Source organism: Lissotriton vulgaris, chromosome 5 (genome assembly GCF_964263255.1).
Source record: "Lissotriton vulgaris chromosome 5, aLisVul1.2, whole genome shotgun sequence".
In the NCBI taxonomy this organism is placed as follows: domain Eukaryota; kingdom Metazoa; phylum Chordata; class Amphibia; order Caudata; family Salamandridae; genus Lissotriton; species Lissotriton vulgaris.
This window is the reverse complement of record NC_141693.1, coordinates 1,546,386,955-1,546,402,548: the sequence shown is the minus strand read 5'-3', so window position 1 is coordinate 1,546,402,548 and position 15,594 is coordinate 1,546,386,955. Positions and strand designations below refer to the sequence as shown.

General features: G+C 40.7%; 12 non-coding genes across 12 annotated transcripts; all 12 read left to right on the top strand.

Moving 5' to 3' along the window:
* The first annotated feature begins 1,994 nt into the window (after nucleotides 1-1,994).
* On the top strand, nucleotides 1,995-2,067 carry TRNAR-UCG (transfer RNA arginine (anticodon UCG)). The gene has a single exon. It is a non-coding gene; the product is annotated as a tRNA-Arg (tRNA).
* An 803-nt stretch (nucleotides 2,068-2,870) lies between these two features.
* Nucleotides 2,871-2,943, top strand: TRNAR-CCU (transfer RNA arginine (anticodon CCU)). The gene has a single exon. It is a non-coding gene; the product is annotated as a tRNA-Arg (tRNA).
* A 643-nt stretch (nucleotides 2,944-3,586) lies between these two features.
* TRNAR-UCG (transfer RNA arginine (anticodon UCG)) lies at nucleotides 3,587-3,659 on the top strand. The gene has a single exon. It is a non-coding gene; the product is annotated as a tRNA-Arg (tRNA).
* An 803-nt stretch (nucleotides 3,660-4,462) lies between these two features.
* TRNAR-CCU (transfer RNA arginine (anticodon CCU)) lies at nucleotides 4,463-4,535 on the top strand. The gene has a single exon. It is a non-coding gene; the product is annotated as a tRNA-Arg (tRNA).
* Nucleotides 4,536-5,179: 644 nt separating this feature from the next.
* On the top strand, nucleotides 5,180-5,252 carry TRNAR-UCG (transfer RNA arginine (anticodon UCG)). Its single transcript has one exon. It is a non-coding gene; the product is annotated as a tRNA-Arg (tRNA).
* Nucleotides 5,253-7,637: 2,385 nt separating this feature from the next.
* On the top strand, nucleotides 7,638-7,710 carry TRNAR-CCU (transfer RNA arginine (anticodon CCU)). Its single transcript has one exon. It is a non-coding gene; the product is annotated as a tRNA-Arg (tRNA).
* Nucleotides 7,711-8,354: 644 nt separating this feature from the next.
* Nucleotides 8,355-8,427, top strand: TRNAR-UCG (transfer RNA arginine (anticodon UCG)). Its single transcript has one exon. It is a non-coding gene; the product is annotated as a tRNA-Arg (tRNA).
* An 803-nt stretch (nucleotides 8,428-9,230) lies between these two features.
* On the top strand, nucleotides 9,231-9,303 carry TRNAR-CCU (transfer RNA arginine (anticodon CCU)). The gene has a single exon. It is a non-coding gene; the product is annotated as a tRNA-Arg (tRNA).
* Nucleotides 9,304-9,946: 643 nt separating this feature from the next.
* Nucleotides 9,947-10,019, top strand: TRNAR-UCG (transfer RNA arginine (anticodon UCG)). Its single transcript has one exon. It is a non-coding gene; the product is annotated as a tRNA-Arg (tRNA).
* A 2,395-nt stretch (nucleotides 10,020-12,414) lies between these two features.
* TRNAR-CCU (transfer RNA arginine (anticodon CCU)) lies at nucleotides 12,415-12,487 on the top strand. The gene has a single exon. It is a non-coding gene; the product is annotated as a tRNA-Arg (tRNA).
* Nucleotides 12,488-13,131: 644 nt separating this feature from the next.
* TRNAR-UCG (transfer RNA arginine (anticodon UCG)) lies at nucleotides 13,132-13,204 on the top strand. The gene has a single exon. It is a non-coding gene; the product is annotated as a tRNA-Arg (tRNA).
* A 1,520-nt stretch (nucleotides 13,205-14,724) lies between these two features.
* TRNAR-UCG (transfer RNA arginine (anticodon UCG)) lies at nucleotides 14,725-14,797 on the top strand. The gene has a single exon. It is a non-coding gene; the product is annotated as a tRNA-Arg (tRNA).
* The last annotated feature ends 797 nt before the right edge of the window (nucleotides 14,798-15,594 follow it).

Here is a 15,594-nt window from a genome sequence, read left to right as displayed (position 1 = left end):
TAAGTATGTGTTCATGGAGTGCTTCAAGTGTAAAATCTGTATGATTTGTGCAGTTAAAGTGCTAATTTTGCCTACGAGAAAGAAAAGTACTACAGAAGAATTATAAAGGATTGTCATCAACTGCTCCCTCAACTCCGCCACCTTCCCGGAAAGCTGGAAACACGCCGAACTCAGCGCCCTTCTGAAAAAACCCACAGCGGACCCCACCGAACTCAAAAACTACCGCCCCATCTCGCTCCTACCATTCCCGGCCAAAGTCATCGAGAAAGCCGTCAACAACCAGCTCGCTGCCTTCCTCGAAAGCAACAAATCCCTCGACTCTTCACAGTCCGGCTTCCGAGCCAAACACAGCACGGAGACCGCTCTCATCGCAGCTACAGACGACATTTGAACTCTACTAGACAACGGAGACACAGTCGCCCTCATCCTCCTCGACCTCTCCGCAGCCTTCGACACAGTCTGCCATGGCACTCTCCTATAGCGCCTCAATAACACCGGGATCCAAGGAAAAGCTCTGGAATGGATCACCTCATTCCTCACCGGAAGAACCCAGAGAGTCCGCCTCCCACCATTCAACTCCAAGGCCACTGAATTCATCTGCGGCGTACCCCAAGGTTCCTCACTCAGCCCCACCCTCTTCAACGTATACATGAGCCCCCTCGCGACCATCGCTCGCCAACACAACCTCAACATCATCTCCTACGCAGACGACACCCAACTGATCCTATCACTCACCAAAGACCCCAACACCGCCAAAACCAACTTACATGAAGGCATGAAAGAAGTAGCAGAGTGGATGAAGCACAGCCGTCTGAAACTGAACTAAGACAAAACAGAAGTCCTTATCTTAGGCACCTTCCCCTCCGCTTGGCACGACTCTTGGTGGCCAGAGGCCCTTGGAAAAGCACCCATCCCGACGGACCACGCACGAAACCTGGGCATCATCCTGGACTCCTCTCTCTCGATGAACAGACAAGTCAACGCAGTCTCATCTTCATGTTTCAACATCCTCCGCATGCTCAAAAAAACATTTCGCTGGATCCCCACCAAAACTAGAAAGACAGTCACCCATGCACTGGTTACAAGTCGCCTGGACTACGGAAACACCCTATACGCCGGTATCACCGCAAAACTCCAGAAAAAACTCCAACGCATCCAGAACGCATCAGCCAGACTCATACTAGACATCCCACGCAAAGACCATATCTCTAGCCACCTGAAAAACCTCCACTGGCTCCCCGTCAATAAGAGGATTACTTTCCGACTCCTAACCCACGCTCACAAAGCACTCTACGAACTTGGACCCGAATGCCTCAACACACGAATTTCCTTCTACACCCCCCCTCGCCAGCTACGATCTTCCAACCAAGCCCTTGCTACCACTCCTCGCATCAATAAAACCACCATGGGAGGTAGATCCTTCTCCTACCTCGCAGCTAAAACCTGGAACTCACTCCCCATCCACCTACGTCTCACACAGAACCACCTAGCATTCAGAAAGCAACTTAAAACCTGGTTATTCGACAAGTAACTCCCTTCCCCTCCCCAAGCGCCTTGAGACCCTCTGGGTATGTAGCGCGCTATACAAATTTCTACTTGACTTGACTTGACTTGACAGGCTTTCAGCTACTTGAATAGGGCAAGTCAGGATTCAGAAAACACATACAACCTTTGAGCGTGTGTAAATTGGCATATCCAGAAAGGAGCAGTTTGTACTACTGTCAAAACAGTTTCTCTCCACTTCTGGAAATATCCAGAGCTATGTAAAGCATACAACTGAGCTTTAATCTCATGAAGAAAGAGGTTTAAATGCAAAAAAGAAAACAAAAGCTTATCGTACTGGTGACATTTTCATTATATAGATTCAAAAAGAGTGCTTTAATTGAAAGGAGCTGAAAACACACAATGGAATGTAAACCTAAATAACTATCAATATCATATTTCCCATCCTTGCATACCACCTACATTATAAGAATAAGCACAGCAGGACATATGACCGCGTGGCCTAATGGATAAGGCGTCTGACTTCGGATCAGAAGATTGAGGGTTCGAGTCCCTTCGTGGTCGGTTTTTGCCAATGATCACACAACTCAGATTTCCATTCAGAATGGAAGCAGGCTCTTCCAATACTCTTATAGCCATCATGTTCTCATTCCTAATTATTCATGAAGTGGAGTACATACTGCACAGTCATTTAGATTGCATCTTCAGCCTAAAATCTTGTTCATGTTAGTGGCATTAGGAAGTGCTTCTATGTACACGCACTGAATATGTAATAGGGTTGCAGAATTTTGACTTGACAGAATAGGTTTTTAGCTTAAGGGTGTGTAGATGAAATGCAAGGTGTGTGAGTATGTGTTCATGGAGTGCTTCAAGTGTAAAATCTGTATGATTTGTGCAGTTAAAGTGCTAATTTTGCCTACGAGAAAGAGAAGTACTACAGAAGAATTATAAAGGATTGGCACATTGGCTGCCTTTGCTGATGACACAGTTGGCTAATTTGTAAAGCATTGGTCTATTAAGTTGCAGAGTTTAGTTGAACTTGGTTAGGAGACTTGGTGCCTGTTTCTGTGTCCTGCTGAAGACAAGGACGGCTTGATACCACTGTCAAAGCCCAGTTTATTGAGAAAAGCATCCAGGAAAGAAGAAGTGTTGAGTTGAAAGTGGTTCTCCTCCAATTTCTCTCCACTTGCTCGAAATGCAGAGCCTCCATTATAGCACAAAACAGAGTGTTAAAGTCGGGGATGGAAGAGGATGAAAATGGGAAGTTTACTTATGGAGAGGACTGAGAAATGTCCTGTGTGCAGACACCAGTGTTTGACGATTGAATACATTTAAATAATGCCTCTAGACTGCAAGTGTTTATCTGTGCCTCAGTGGCCTAATGGATAAGGCACTGGCCTCCTATGCCAGGGATTGTGGGTTAGAGTCCCATCTGAGGTGAAAACCAATATCCACTCTTACTTTTCCAGAAAAATTGATATATTTATTACATGCTTCCGCTCAGAAGCTTATGTGGTATTAGGAACTTTGAAATGGTACCATTTTACTTCTGTACTCTTCAGAGTCATGTTGGTGTTCTGAAACTACAAAGTAGATTTTAAACACCTATCTTTGTCAGATGCAACTTTGACCCGGCAGAAGATATTCCTTTGGAAAAAATGATTTGAATTGGATTGGTGTAACTGTTGTTTCTAGAGGTGGTGACAGGCTTTCAGCTACTTGAATAGGGCAAGTCAGGATTCATGAAACGTATACAACCTTTGAGCGTGTGTAAATTGGCATATCCAGAAAGGAGCAGTTTTTACTACTGTCAAATTAGTTTCTCTCCACTTCTAGAAATATCCAGAGCTATGTAAAGCATACAACTGAGCTTTATTCTCATGAAGAAAGAGGTTTAAATGCAAAAAAGAAAACAAAAGCTTATCGTACTGGTGACATTCTCATTATACAGATTCCAAAAGAGTGCTTTAATTGAAAGGAGCTGAAAAAACACAATGGGATGTAAACCTAAATAACTATAAATATCATATTTCCCATCCTTGCATACAACCTACATTATAAAAATAAGCACAGCAAGACATATGACCGCGTGGCCTAATGGATAAGGCGTCTGACTTCGGATCAGAAGATTGAGAGTTCGAGTCCCTTCGTGGTCGGTTTTTGCCAATGGTCACACAACTCAGCTTTCCATTCAGAATGGAAGCAGGCTCTACCAATACTCTTATAGCCATCATGTTCTCATTCCTAATTATTCATGAAGTGGAGTACATACTGCACAGTCATTTAGATTGCATCTTCAGCCTAAAATCTTGTCCATGTTAGTGGCATTAAGAAGTGCTTCTATGTACATGCACTGAATATGTAATAGGGTTGCAGAATTTTGACTTGACAGAATGGGTTTTTAGCTTAAGGGTGTGTAGATGAAATGCAAGGTGTGTAAGTATGTGTTCATGGAGTGCTTCAAGTGTAAAATCTGTATGATTTGTGCAGTTAAAGTGCTAATTTTGCCTACGAGAAAGAAAAGTACTACAGAAGAATTATAAAGGATTGGCACAGTGGCTGCCTTTGCTGATGACACAGTTGGCTAATTTGCAAAGCATTGGTATATTAAGTTGCAGAGTGTGGTTGAACTTGGTTAGGAGACTTGGTGCCTGTTTCTGTGTCCTGCTGAAGACAAGGACGGCTTGATACCACCGTCAAATCCCAGTTTATTGAGAAAAGCATCCAGGAAAGAAGAAGTGTTGAGTCGAAAGTGGTTCTCCTCCAATTTCTCTCCACTTGCTCGAAATGCAGAGCCTCCATTATAGCACAGAACAGAGTGTTAAAGTCGGGCATGGACGAGGATGAAAATGGGAAGTTTACTTATGGAGAGAACTGAGAAATGTCCTGTGTGCAGACACCAGTGTTTGACGATTGAATACATTTAAATTATGCCTCTAGACTGCAAGTGTTGATCTGTGCCTCAGTGGCCTAATGGATAAGGCACTGGCCTCCTAAGCCAGGGATTGTGGGTTTGAGTCCCATCTGAGGTGAAAACCAATATCCACTCTTACTTTTCCAGAAAAATTGATATATTTATTACATGCTTCCGCTCAGAAGCTTATGTGGTATTAGGAACTTTGAAATGGTACCATTTTACTTCTGTACTCTTCAGAGTCATGTTGGTGTTCTGAAATTACAAAGTAGATTTTTAAACACCTATCTTTGTCAGATGCAACTTTGACCCGGCAGAAGATATTCCTTTGGAAAAAATGATTTGAATTGGATTGGTGTAACTGTTGTTTCTAGAGGTGGTGACAGGCTTTCAGCTACTTGAATAGGGCAAGTCAGGATTCATGAAACGTATACAACCTTTGAGCGTGTGTAAATTGGCATATCCAGAAAGGAGCAGTTTTTACTACTGTCAAAACAGTTTCATTCCACTTCTAGTAATATCCAGAGCTATGTAAAGCATACAACTGAGCTTTATTCTCATGTAGAAAGAGGTTTAAATGCAAAAAAGAAAACAAAAGCTTATCGTACTGGTGACATTCTCATTATATAGATTCCAAATGAGTGCTTTAATTGAAAGGAGCTGAAAAAACACAATGGGATGTAAACCTAAATAACTATCAATATCATATTTCCCATCCTTGCATACCACCTACATTATAAAAATAAGCACAGCAAGACATATGACCGCGTGGCCTAATGGATAAGGCGTCTGTCTTCGGATCAGAAGATTGAGGGTTCGAGTCCCTTCGTGGTCGGTTTTTGCCAATGGTCACACAACTCAGCTTTCCATTCAGAATGGAAGCAGGCTCTACCAATACTCTTATAGCCATCATGTTCTCATTCCTAATTATTCATGAAGTGGGGTACATACTGCACAGTCATTTAGATTGCATCTTCAGCCTAAAATCTTGTCCATGTTAGTGGCATTAAGAAGTGCTTCTATGTACATGCACTGAATATGTAATAGGGTTGCAGAATTTTGACTTGACAGAATGGGTTTTTAGCTTAAGGGTGTGTAGATGAAATGCAAGGTGTGTAAGTATGTGTTCATGGAGTGCTTCAAGTGTAAAATCTGTATGATTTGTGCAGTTAAAGTGCTAATTTTGCCTACGAGAAAGAAAAGTACTACAGAAGAATTATAAAGGATTGGCACATTGGCTGCCTTTGCTGATGACACAGTTGGCTAATTTGCAAAGCATTGGTATATTAAGTTGGCGAGTGTGGTTGAACTTGGTTAGGAGCCTGTTTCTGTGTCCTGCTGAAGACAAGGACGGCTTGATACCACTGTCAAAGCCCAGTTTATTGAGAAAAGCATCCAGGAAAGAAGAAGTGTTGAGTCGAAAGTGGTTCTCCTCCAATTTCTCTCCACTTGCTCGAAATGCAGAGCCTCCATTATAGCACAGAACAGAGTGTTAAAGTCGGGGATGGAAGAGGATGAAAATGGGAAGTTTACTTATGGAGAGAACTGAGAAATGTCCTGTGTGCAGACACCAGTGTTTGACGATTGAATACATTTAAATAATGCATCTAGACTGCAAGTGTTAATCTGTGTCTCAGTGGCCTAATGGATAAGGCATTGACCTCCTAAGCCAGGGATTGTGGGTTTGAGTCCCATCTGAGGTGAAAACCAATATCCACTCCCTTTCCAGAATTTTTTTTATATTTATTACATGCTTCCGCTCAGAAGCTTATGAGGTATTAGGAACTTTGAAATGGTACCATTTTACTTCTGTACTCTTCAGAGTCATGTTGGTGTTCTGAAACTACAAAGTAGATTTTTAAACACCTATCTTTGTCCAATGCAACTTTGACCCGGCAGAAGATATTCCTTTGGAAAAAATGATTTGAATTGGATTGGTGTAACTGTTGTTTCTAGAGGTGGTGACAGGCTTTCAGTTACTTGAATAGGGCAAGTCAGGATTCATGAAACGTATACAACCTTTGAGCGTGTGTAAATTGGCATATCCAGAAAGGAGCAGTTTGTACTACTGTCAAAACAGTTTCTCTCCACTTCTGGAAATATCTAGAGCTATGTAAAGCATACAACTGAGCTTTAATCTCATGAAGAAAGAGGTTTAAATGCAAAAAAGAAAACAAAAGCTTATCGTACTGGTGACATTTTCATTATATAGATTCCAAAAGAGTGCTTTAATTGAAAGGAGCTGAAAACACACAATGGTATGTAAACCCAAATAACTATAAATATCATATTTCCCATCCTTGCATACCACCTACATTATAGAAATAAGCACAGCAGGACATATGACCGCGTTGCTTAATGGGTAAAGCGACTGACTTCGGATCAGAAGATTAAGGGTTCGAGTCCCTTCGTGGTCGGTTTTTGCCAATGGTCACACAACTCAGCTTTCCATTCAGAATGGAAGCAGGCTCTTCCAATACTCTTATAGCCATCATGTTCTCATTCCTAATTATTCATGAAGTGGAGTACATACTGCACAGTCATTTAGATTGCATCTTCAGCCTAAAATCTTGTTCATATTAGTGGCATTAAGAAGTGCTTCTATGTACACGCACTGAATATGTAATAGGGTTGCAGAATTTTGACTTGACAGAATGGGTTTTTAGCTTAAGGGTGTGTAGATGAAATGCAAGGTGTGTAAGTATGTGTTCATCGAGTGCTTCAAGTGTAAAATCTGTATGATTTGTGCAGTTAAAGTGCTAATTTTGCCTACGAGAAAGAAAAGTACTACAGAAGAATTATAAAGGATTGGCACATTGGCTGCCTTTGCTGATGACACAGTAGGCTAATTTGTAAAGCATTGGTATATTAAGTTGCAGAGTGTGGTTGAACTTGGTTAGGAGACTTGGTGCCTGTTTCTGTGTCCTGCTGAAGACAAGGACGGCTTGATACCACTGTCAAAGCCCAGTTTATTGAGAAAAGCATCCAGGAAAGAAGAAGTGTTGAGTCGAAAGTGGTTCTCCTCCAATTTCTCTCCACTTGCTCGAAATGCAGAGCCTCCATTATAGCACAGAACAGAGTGTTAAAGTCGGGGATGGAAGAGGATGAAAATGGGAAGTTTACTTATGGAGAGAACTGAGAAATGTCCTGTGTGCAGACACCAGTGTTTGACGATTGAATACATTTAAATATTGCCTCTAGACTGCAAGTGTTAATCTGTGCCTCAGTGGCCCAATGGATAAGGCACTGGCCTCCTAAGCCAGGAATTGTGGGTTCGAGTCCCATCTGAGGTGAAAGCCAATATCCACTCTTACTTTTCCAGAAAAATTGATATATTTATTACATGCTTCCGCTCAGAAGCTTATGAGGTATTAGGAACTTTGAAATGGTACCATTTTACTTCTGTACTCTCCGGACTCATGTTGGTGTTCTGAAACTACAAAGTAGATTTTTAAACACCTATCTTTGTCAGATGCAACTTTGACCCGGCAGAAGATATTCCTTTGGAAAAAATGATTTGCATTGGATTGGTGTAACTGTTGTTTCTAGAGGTGGTGACAGGCTTTCAGCTACTTGAATAGGGCAAGTCAGGATTCATGAAACACATACAACCTTTGAGCGTGTGTAAATTGGCATATCCAGAAAGAAGCAGTTTTTACTACTGTCAAAACAGTTTCTCTCCACTTCTGGAAATATCCAAAGCTATGTAAAGCATACAACTGAGCTTTATTCTCATGAAGAAAGAGGTTTAAATGCAAAAAAGAAAACAAAAGCTTATCGTACTGGTGACATTTTCATTATATAGATTCCAAAAGAGTGCTTTAATTGAAAGGAGCTGAAAACACACAATGGGATGTAAACCTAAATAACTATCAATATCATATTTCCCATCCTTGCATACCACCTACATTATAAAAATAAGCACAGCAGGATATATGACCGCATGGCCTAATGGATAAGGCGTCTGACTTCGGATCAGAAGATTGAGGGTTCGAGTCCCTTCGTGGTCGGTTTTTGCCAATGGTCACACAACTCAGATTTCCATTCAGAATGGAAGCAGGCTCTTCCAATACTCTTATAGCCATCATGTTCTCATTCCTAATTATTCATGAAGTGGAGTACATACTGCACAGTCATTTAGATTGCATCTTCAGCCTAAAATCTTGTTCATGTTAGTGGCATTAAGAAGTGCTTCTATGTACACGCACTGAATATGTAATAGGGTTGCAGAATTTTGACTTGACAGAATGGGTTTTTAGCTTAAGGGTGTGTAGATGAAATGCAAGGTGTGTAAGTATGTGTTCATGGAGTGCTTCAAGTGTAAAATCTGTATGATTTGTGCAGTTAAAGTGCAAATTTTGCCTACAAGAAAGAGAAGTACTACAGAAGAATTATAAAGGATTGGCACATTGGCTGCCTTTGCTGATGACTCAGTTGGCTAATTTGTGAAGCATTGGTCTATTAAGTTGCAGAGTGCGGTTGAACTTGGTTAGGAGACTTGGTGCCTGTTTCTGTGTCCTGCTGAAGACAAGGACGGCTGGATACCACTGTCAAAGCCCAGTTTATTGAGAAAAGCATCCAGAGAAGAAGAAGTGTTGAGTCGAAAGTGGTTCTCCTCCAATTTCTCTCCACTTGCTCGAAATGCAGAGCCTCCATTATAGCACAGAACAGAGTGTTAAAGTTGGGGATGGAAGAGGATGAAAATGGGAAGTTTACTTATGGAGAGAACTGAGAAATGTCCTGTGTGCAGAAACCAGTGTTTGACAATTGAATGCATTTAAATAATGCCTCTAGACTGCAAGTGTTTATTTGTGCCTCAGTGGCCTAATGGATAAGGCACTGGCCTCCTAAGCCAGGGATTGTGGGTTCGAGTCCCATCTGAGGTGAAAACCAATATCCACTCTTACTTTTCCAGAAAAATTTATATATTTATTACATACTTCCGCTCAGAAGCTTATGAGGTATTAGGAACTTTGAAATGGTACCATTTTACTTCTGTACTCTTCGGACTCATGTTGGTGTTCTGAAACTACAAAGTAGATTTTTAAACACCTATCTTTGTCAGATGCAACTTTGACCCGGCAGAAGATATTCCTTTGGAAACAATGATTTGAATTGGATTGGTGTAACTGTTGTTTCTAGAGGTGGTGACAGGCTTTCAGCTACTTGAATAGGGCAAGTCAGGATTCATGAAAGGTATACAACCTTTGAGCGTGTGTAAATTGGCATATCCAGAAAGGAGCAGTTTTTACTACTGTCAAACAGTTTCTCTCCACTTCTAGAAATATCCAGAGCTATGTAAAGCATACAACTGAGCTTTATTCTCATGAAGAAAGAGGTTTAAATGCAAAAAAGAAAACAAAAGCTTATCGTACTGGTGACATTCTCATTATATAGATTCCAAAGGAGTGCTTTAATTGAAAGGAGCTGAAAAAACACAATGGGATGTAAACCTAAATAACTATCAATATCATATTTCCCATCCTTGCATACCACCTACATAATAAAAATAAGCACAGCAAGACATATGACCGCGTGGCCTAATGGATAAGGCGTCTGACTTCGGATCAGAAGATTGAGGGTTCGAGTCCCTTCGTGGTTGGATTTTGCCAATGGTCACACAACTCAGCTTTCCATTCAGAATGGAAGCAGGCTCTACCAATACTTTTATAGCCATCATGTTCTCATTCCTAATTATTCATGAAGTGGAGTACATACTGCACAGTCATTTAGATTGCATCTTCAGCCTAAAATCTTGTCCATGTTAGTGGCATTAAGAAGTGCTTCTATGTACATGCACTGAATATGTAATAGGGTTGCAGAATTTTGACTTGACAGAATGGGTTTTTAGCTTAAGGGTGTGTAGATGAAATGCAAGGTGTGTAAGTATGTGTTCATGGAGTGCTTCAAGTGTAAAATCTGTATCATTTGTGCAGTTAAAGTGCTAATTTTGCCTACGAGAAAGAAAAGTACTACAGAAGAATTATAAAGGATTCGCACATTGGCTGCCTTTGCTGATGACACAGTTGGCTAATTTGCAAAGCATTGGTATATTAAGTTGCAGAGTGTGGTTGAACTTGGTTAGGAGACTTGGTGCCTGTTTCTGTGTCCTGCTGAAGACAAGGACGGCTTGATACCACTGCCAAAGCCCAGTTTATTGAGAAAAGCATCCAGGAAAGAAGAAGTGTTGAGTCGAAAGTGGTTCTCCTCCAATTTCTCTCCACTTGCTCGAAATGCAGAGCATCCATTATAGCACAGAACAGAGTGTTAAAGTCGGGGATGGAAGAGGATGAAAATGGGAAGTTTACTTATGGAGAGAACTGAGAAATGTCCTGTGTGCAGACACCAGTGTTTGACGATTGAAAACATTTAAATAATGCCTCTAGACTGCAAGTGTTTATCTGTGCCTCAGTGGCCTAATGGATGAGGCACTGGCCTCCTAAGCCAGGTATTGTGGGTTGAGTCCCATCTGAGGTGAAAACCAATATCCACTCTTACTTTTCCAGAAAAATGTATATATATATTACATGCTTCCGCTCAGAAGCTTATGAGGTATTAGGAACTTTGAAATGGTACCATTTTACTTCTGTACTCTTCAGGGTCATGTTGGTGTTCTGAAACTACAAAGTAGATTTTTAAACACCTATCTTTGTCAGATGCAACTTTGTCCCGGCAGAAGATATTCCTTTGGAAAAAATGATTTGAATTGGATTGGTGTAACTGTTGTTTCTAGAGGTGGTGACAGGCTTTCAGCTACTTGAATAGGGCAAGTCAGGATTCATGAAACATACACAACCTTTGAGCGTGTGTAAATTGGCATATCCAGAAAGGAGCAGTTTGTACTACTGTCAAAACAGTTTCTCTCCTCTTCTGGAAATATCCGGAGCTATGTAAAGCATACAACTGAGCTTTAATCTCATGAAGAAAGAGGTTTAAATGCAAAAAAGAAAACAAAAGCTTATCGTACTGGTGACATTCTCATTATATAGATTCCAAAAGAGTGTTTTAATTGAAAGGAGCTGAAAAAACACAATGGGATGTAAACCTAAATAACTATCAATATCATATTTCCCATCCTTGCATACCACCTACATTATAAAAATAAGCACAGCAGGACATATCACCGCGTGGCCTAATGGATAAAGTGTCTGACTTCGGATCAGAAGATTGAGGGTTCGAGTCCCTTCGTGGTCGGTTTTTGCCAATGGTCACACAACTCAGCTTTCCATTCAGAATGGAAGCAGGCTCTTCCAATACTCTTATAGCCATCATGATCTCATTCCTAATTATTCATGAAGTGGAGTACATACTGCACAGTCATTTAGATTGCATCTTCAGCCTAAAATCTTGTTCATGTTAGTGGCATTAAGAAGTGCTTCTATGTACACGCACTGAATATGTAATAGGGTTGCAGAATTTTGACTTGACAGAATGGGTTTTTAGCTTAAGGGTGTGTAGATAAAATGCAAGGTGTGTAAGTATGTGTTCATGGAGTGCTTCAAGTGTAAAATCTGTATGATTTGTGCAGTTAAAGTGCTAATTTTGCCTACGAGAAAGAAAAGTACTACAGAAGAATTATAAAGGATTGGCACGTTGGCTGCTTTTGCTGATGACACAGTTGGCTAATTTGTAAAGCATTGGTATATTAAGTTGCAGAGTGTGGTTGAACTTGGTTAGGAGACTTGGTGCCTGTTTCTGTGTCCTGCTGAAGACAAGGACGGCTTGATACCACTGTCAAAGCCCAGTTTATTGAGAAAAGCATCCAGGAAAGAAGAAGTATTGAGTCGAAAGTGGTTCTCCTCCAATTTCTCTCCACTTGCTCGAAATGCCGAGCCTCCATTATAGCACAGAACAGAGTGTTAAAGTCGGGGATGGAAGAGGATGAAAATGGGAAGTTTACTTATGGAGAGAACTGAGAAATGTCCTGTGTGCAGACACCAGTGTTTGACGATTGAATACATTTAAATAATGCCTCTAGACTGCAAGTGTTTATCTGTGCCTCAGTGGCCTAATGGATAAGGCACTGGCCTCCTTAGCCAGGGATTGTGGGTTCGAGTCCCATCTGAGGTGAAAACCAATATCCACTCTTACTTTTCCAGAAAAATTTATATATTTATTACATGCTTCCGCTCAGAAGATTATGAGGTATTAGGAACTTTGAAATGGTACCATTTTACTTCTGTACTCTTCAGGGTCATGTTGGTGTTCTGAAACTACAAAGTAGATTTTTAAACACCTATCTTTGTCAGATGCAACTTTGACCCGGCAGAAGATATTCCTTTGGAAAAAATGATTTGCATTGGATTGGTGTAACTGTTGTTTCTAGAGGTGGTGACAGGCTTTCAGCTACTTGAATAGGGCAAGTCAGGATTCATGAAACGTATACAACCTTTGAGCGTGTGTAAATTGGCATATCCAGAAAGGAGCAGTTTTTACTACTGTCAAAACAGTTTCATTCCACTTCTAGTAATATCCAGAGCTATGTAAAGCATACAACTGAGCTTTATTCTCATGTAGAAAGAGGTTTAAATGCAAAAAAGAAAACAAAAGCTTATCGTACTGGTGACATTCTCATTATATAGATTCCAAAAGAGTGCTTTAATTGAAAGGAGCTGAAAAAACACAATGGGATGTAAACCTAAATAACTATCAATATCATATTTCCCATCCTTGCATACCACCTACATTATAAAAATAAGCACAGCAAGACATATGACCGCGTGGCCTAATGGATAAGGCGTCTGTCTTCGGATCAGAAGATTGAGGGTTTGAGTCCCTTCGTGGTCGGTTTTTGCCAATGGTCACACAACTCAGCTTTCCTTTCAGAATGGAAGCAGGCTCTACCAATACTCTTATAGCCATCATGTTCTCATTCCTAATTATTCATGAAGTGGAGTACATACTGCACAGTCATTTAGATTGCATCTTCAGCCTAAAATCTTGTTCATGTTAGTGGCATTAAGAAGTGCTTCTATGTACACGCACTGAATATGTAATAGGGTTGCAGAATTTTGACTTGACAGAATGGGTTTTTAGCTTAAGGGTGTGTAGATGAAATGCAAGGTGTGTAAGTATGTGTTCATGGAGTGCTTCAAGTGTAAAATCTGTATGATTTGTGCAGTTAAAGCGCAAATTTTGCCTACAAGAAAGAGAAGTACTACAGAAGAATTATAAAGGATTGGCACATTGGCTGCCTTTGCTGATGACTCAGTTGGCTAATTTGTGAAGCATTGGTCTATTAAGTTGCAGAGTGCGGTTGAACTTGGTTAGGAGACTTGGTGCCTGTTTCTGTGTCCTGCTGAAGACAAGGACGGCTGGATACCACTGTCAAAGCCCAGTTTATTGAGAAAAGCATCCAGGAAAGAAGAAGTGTTGAGTCGAAAGTGGTTCTCCTCCAATTTCTCTCCACTTGCTCGAAATGCAGAGCCTCCATTATAGCACAGAACAGAGTGTTAAAGTCGGGGATGGAAGAGGATGAAAATGGGAAGTTTACTTATGGAGAGAACTGAGAAATGTCCTGTGTGCAGACACCAGCGTTTGACGATTGAATACATTTAAATAATCCCTCTAGACTGCAAGTGTTTATCTGTGCCTCAGTGGCCTAATGGATAAGGCACTGGCCTCCTAACCCAGGGATTGTGGGTTAGAGTCCCATCTGAGGTGAAAAACAATATCCACTCTTACTTTTCCAGAAAAATTGATATATTTATTACATGCTTCCGCTCAGAAGCTTAAGTGGTATTAGGAACTTTGAAATGGTACCATTTTACTTCTGTACTCTTCAGAGTCATGTTGGCGTTCTGAAACTACAAAGTAGATTTTTAAACACCTATCTTTGTCAGATGCAACTTTGACCCGGCAGAAGATATTCCTTTGGAAAAAATGATTTGAATTGGATTGGTGTAACTGTTGTTTCTAGAGGTGGTGACAGGCTTTCAGCTACTTGAATAGGGCAAGTCAGGATTCATGAAACGTATACAACCTTTGAGCGTGTGTAAATTGGCATATCCAGAAAGGAGCAGTTTTTACTACTGTCAAAACAGTTTCTCTCCACTTCTGGAAATATCCAGAGCTATGTAAAGCATACAACTGAGCTTTATTCTCATGAAGAAAGAGGTTTAAATGCAAAAAAGAAAACAAAAGCTTATCGTACTGGTGACATTCTCATTATAGAGATTCCAAAAGAGTGCTTTAATTGAAAGGAGCTGAAAAAACACAATGGGATGTAAACCTAAATAACTATCAATATCATATTTGCCATCCTTGCATACCACCTACATTATAAAAATAAGCACAGCAAGACATATGACCGCGTGGCCTAATGGATAAGGCGTCTGACTTCGGATCAGAAGATTGAGGGTTTGAGTCCCTTCGTGGTCGGTTTTTGCCAATGGTCACACAACTCAGCTTTCCATTCAGAATGGAAGCAGGCTCTACCAATACTCTTATAGCCATCATGTTCTCATTCCTAATTATTCATGAAGTGGAGTACATACTGCACAGTCATTTAGATTGCATCTTCAGCCTAAAATCTTGTCCATGTTAGTGGCATTAAGAAGTGCTTCTATGTACATACACTGAATATGTAATAGGGTTGCAGAATTTTGACTTGACAGAATGGGTTTTTAGCTTAAGGGTGTGTAGATGAAATGCAAGGTGTGTAAGTAGGTGTTCATGGAGTGCTTCAAGTGTAAAATCTGTATGATTTGTGCAGTTAAAGTGCTAATTTTGCCTACGAGAAAGAAAAGTACTACAGAAGAATTATAAAGGATTGGCACATTGGCTGCCTTTGCTGATGACACAGTTGGCTAATTTGCAAAGCATTGGTATATTAAGTTGCAGAGTGTGGTTGAACTTGGTTAGGAGACTTGGTGCCTGTTTCTGTGTCCTGCTGAAGACAAGGACGGCTTGATACCACTGTCAAAGCCCAGTTTATTGAGAAAAGCATCCAGGAAAGAAGAAGTGTTGAGTCGAAAGTGGTTCTCCTCCAATTTCTCTCCACTTGCTCGAAATGCAGAGCCTCCATTATAGCACAGAACAGAGTGTTAAAGTCGGGGATGGAAGAGGATGAAAATGGGAAGTTTACTTATGGAGAGAACTGAGAAATGTCCTGTGTGCAGACACCAGTGTTTGACGATTGAATACATTTAAATAATCCCTCTAGACTGCAAGTGTTT